Raw genomic sequence first — 4,846 nt, 5'->3', positions numbered from 1 at the left:
CGGCCTGCTGGAATGGCAAACGGGTATCTTGACTCGTAGAGGTATCTGAGTGGCTCGTCCTCACCACGGTGAATGCCACCCGCTGGTTGGAGTCGTCTGGTGTCTCCCCTGTCTCACCCTTCTGACCTTTGACGCCAGTTCCTCCAACAAAACCAGGTAGTCCTCTCGGACCTATCTTGCCAGGCAGGCCAATCCCATCATCACCTTTAGACCCAGTGTTCCCAGGTGCTCCCTGATCACCCATAGGTCCAATCTGTCCAATCTCACCTTTGTGTCCAGGCTCACCCTTGTCGCCCTTTGACCCCGGCTGACCGTACGGCCCCATCTGTCCCACCGGTCCGGGCAGACCTGGTATGCCGGGAATTGCAACAGGTCCCTGGCAGCACTGCCGACACACCTGAGACGCAGGACCATCGCCATCCAAGGGAACTGGCCCGGTAACGGAAGCTCGGAGCTTGACAGAGTTACCCAGAAAGAGGGCGATTGACAGAAAGATGGCCACGCAGATCTTCATCTGTAAAGAAAACAACATAAGACCTATATATAAAACTGAAAACAAAAGCATTAATGACTAAATAAATAATGATGTAACATAAACTGAAGATTTGTCTTAGAGACATGCATGTCTATATAATATTTCTGAGGAATCGTTATTAGGAGATTGTGTTCGGAGTGATATGGCAGTTTCATTTTCATTAGGAAAAGGTGGATTCTTTTTAAATGGGTTGACATGGCAACGATAGACAATCCACATAATTGGGCTTGTTATTACTTTTGCTCGCCGATATAAGTCAGGAAAAGAGACCGAATCACATCAGGTTTTTTTTGTGGGGACGGCCCGCCCTTGTCACAGTCATGATAGAACTAATTAGACATGACCTCAACGACCTCGATGGTTCGCTCTTGAAAACTTGAAGATCAGGTCCAAAAAAAGATGATAAGGAATTCGGTGTAGGCTGAAACAAAAAAAAAAGAAAACCTGTAACATTTATACTTGATTAAATAATTTTATAATCGATTTAATGCAATTGTGAGTTTTTTTTTTTTCATTTTGATAAATCATCATTCGAAAACGGGGACAATTATTCACTAATTAATAACGGTCAAAATGATTGTTTGATCGGTATTTTCATGGCCAAATACGTCCAGAAAAAAAAGGCAACCTGTTTTAATGTCGCTTTGTGAAGATTCTTGGGAAACTGAATGCTCCATGAAAATAGCATTCATTGAAACGCAATCAGTAAAACCTTTATTCAAATTCATTTTACCAAAAATGGTGTGTATTTTTTAGGCACTAGTAAGTCAGTAAAATGATTTTGAAAGCACAATTATGTGAGTTTTTAAAACAGCAAATAATTCATTCAAATAGCTTTTCCTCCCGTCCAATTTCACACCTTGCTTATTCAATATTTGAACACTTTCTTTCAAATTAGCAACTTTTTCAAATTCAGTTGAATTTAGCGAATGATCAAAATATTTAATGGTATCTTCACTATACGCGTAAAAAGTAAGCAATTTAAGTAATTTTTGCATTGAATTTATTGTGCTTTTGATTTCAGTCCTGCTCGGGAATTTACATTCATGCAAACGTTTACAAAAGTAACACATGTTCAATAAAATTCGGCAGTTTCGCAAGATCAGTGGCTGATCCAGGGGGTGTGGAGGCAGTGACCTAAATGTTTTGAAATAAGGCCAAATTTTACTTGAGAGAGCCCTTACACCCACACCCTTTCCCCGGCACAACCTGCACCGCCGGCAGTAACTCTCTGGATCCGCCCTTGAAGGTACTGTCTGATAATTATAAAGTATAAAATGACTTGATTCTTAATAATTTTGTATAAAGGAATGAACACATATTTCAAGGAAGTAATCTTCAACATATAAACAGAATGCTGGCGGAAAATAATACCAATTGATAAAAATGATTTATTGAGTTATTTTCTGCATAAAGATGGGAAACCGATCTGATACTAGTGAAGTATAGTGGCGGAAATATTACAGGTGGACTACCGCAGTTAAGTTACAGTCGTTACAAAAAGATTTGCTCCCCGGTGGTGGGAAATCAACGCACCGGTTTGGCTATTAGCATCAGCCACCACTTTGTTTGTCAACCATGAATGTGTCTAGGAAAATCTTTACAGTTCAACAGAATGCTGATTGGAATCCTACATGCAAACATGGCTGAATTCATCGGAAAGTTGGTGCTTTAAACGTTGAAGTAATAATAATAATCGGCATTTAAGAACGCCCTTTTTAGTAAACTAAATCACGGCGCTAACAGTATTATTATTCCCCCATCATTGGGCCAATTAAACATTCCAAATACCATCTCAGCTCCCTGAGGAGTATACAGCTCGATGCTGCCTGTTAGGCGCAAGCAAGCTAAATCAATCACATAACCATCTCTGCCCTCACATGTACCCATTTACTCCTGGGTGGAGAGAAGCAATGAGTGACAAAATGCCTCGCCAAAGGGCACACGCACCATAACCCCTAGCTGGACTCGAACCCCCAACTCGCAGAATTACCCGCAGAAAACGAATTCTATGCCCTTAACCACGAGGCCACGGCACTCCTAATGAAGTCGGACAGCAGAGCAGATGGCACAAATAATTTGTACAAACATCAGTTGCAATGGGCTTTTGTTAATTGATAAAGCAATTTGAACTTGAATAAAACTATGTGTGTGTGATCATGATCCAGTCCGTTCGTATTTGCGCCCTCTAGTCTATTCTGACCAGTGCATTTTTATCATTGAATGCTTGAAAGTATTAACGTTCAGGCCTATATAGTGATCAAACTGGAATGACGCACCGTGATCTAGTGTAATGACACAATTTAAAAACAAGGCGCAGAGGGTATTGAGATTATCCCAATTTTCAATAACACCACATAGGACAGGATGTTTGAGATGTCACGATTTCCTTTATACGTTCTTCCGTGGCCAACTTCCGCATAACCTTTAATCCTGAATTAATTAGAGTGATTGCAGGGAAAAAAATGTAAGCGCATCGCATCGGGATTTTATGGTTAATACAATAAACAGGGAAAACTAGCAAGAAAACAAAGGGGGTGATTGATCATACAGATATTATGGGTCAAGTGCCGAGCTTCCACAAGATTGCTTTCTTTGAACTCAAACAGGTTTACATTTTTCATCTGAATAATATTGTGTAAGTGCGTGAACTTCAATAACAAAAATGAACTTGATGTAATACACTCCAGGTTTGACTGGAAAACTGGCGAATCTGAATGACAATAAAAAGTATAAACTTCCATGAATTCATAGTGTTGTTTTTCACACTTCAGTATTTGGGCAATTACTGTGCGTCGAGAGTGCACCATGTAAGTGTATTGCCAGACAGGAATTCCTTATTCCGAACAAAATAGAAAAAACACGATTTTTATTCTATAGCTTTTATTGCCTGACAATTTGGCCACGCAAAGTGTTGGCTTGAATCCGCATCAACTGTTCAGACTAAGAGCTAATTCACCTATAGTCTATACAACATAATAGCTGGTTATGATTCAAGTACCAATATCGATAAGTTATCGAGTTACAGTATAAAAACGGGATCATCATGGTCGGAAATATTTATATCTCGCCGTTTTTCCTATGATCAAATTTGTGTCAATGTCATATAGCACCAAAGATCAATCCCAAAGTTTGCAGAATTATCGTCAAAGATTGTTTCAAACACTCACCGTGCAATTCTTGTTCGATCTTGCAAACAGTTCTCTCGGGTTGTCGTCTGAACGTGAACATGAGCTGCGGTCGTTGTGAGGAGTGAGCCGGCAGTTTGTGACTTAAATATTGACGTCGATTTCCCGAGCAGTGACTGAGGAACTTGCAAGCCCGGTTGATGATTGGCCCCCTGCGCGCTGTCAATCACACATCACTGATTCGCTTCATATTAATAAGACGGAAATGGTGTGTTACATTGCTACACTTTAAACCCGAAGCTTGTATCACCGACACTCAAATAGACGCATCTAATTGGAGGAATGACTGTATGGATGTCGGTGATACATTCAAACACGTGGATTGTGATTGGCACCTGTCATTCACAGACCACTCACTTGTGGTCACCGACTTGTTGGGTGACTAACTATGATTGGTGGATAGAATAATGACGTGCACCGGCCATTCGTGATTCAATTAGTGTTTGTTTTGCGCTTCGTGTAATTGAATGGAGCCACGCATTTGGTGGCTAGTATTTTGTATTCAGGTTATGCAGTCTACATTTTTGATGTAAAAACGAAGGCGTAGTAATATATCAGGTGCATGTACAGTTGCCGCCCTCTTACGATGAAGTATACTTATTTTGCAGATTGCAGCCGATCCCAAAGGCAACTTAAATATAACCATTTATCTATCCCCATCCACTAGTCAAACGTGCGCCCGGCCCGGCCAACTACTCGGCATGCAATCGACCTTGCACCTGCAGAACCCCCTCCTCGCTAATTGAGGCCCTCCCACCTCCGCTTATTGAACCCAACCTGTACCTAAAGCCAAACACATAATTATGCCAGCTCCAATGTTGACCCTCGCCTAATCAAACCTAATCCCAAACTTACCCAACTGCTTTGATCCAACTATGTGCAACAAACTTCTTTCCTTGGAAAACACTAGCCTTCAATAGCCTGATCTCCAAGCTAAGCATGAATCCCCATATCAAACCCCTGCCCCCACCATCCCTTCCTCCTCCTAACCACCCTGGGCAGCCAAAGGCGGATCCCGAACCAATATGCTGAGGAGGAAAAAGGGGTGCTTATTTAATGCTAGTGCTGTTGTTCCCCTTTTTATTAATAGTTTCGTCGACAGGAAGAGGTACTAAACCTATGT

Source organism: Patiria miniata, unplaced genomic scaffold, assembly GCF_015706575.1.
Source record: "Patiria miniata isolate m_02_andy unplaced genomic scaffold, ASM1570657v1 HiC_scaffold_7, whole genome shotgun sequence".
Classification (NCBI taxonomy): domain Eukaryota; kingdom Metazoa; phylum Echinodermata; class Asteroidea; order Valvatida; family Asterinidae; genus Patiria; species Patiria miniata.
Note: the sequence above shows the minus strand (reverse complement) of the source record.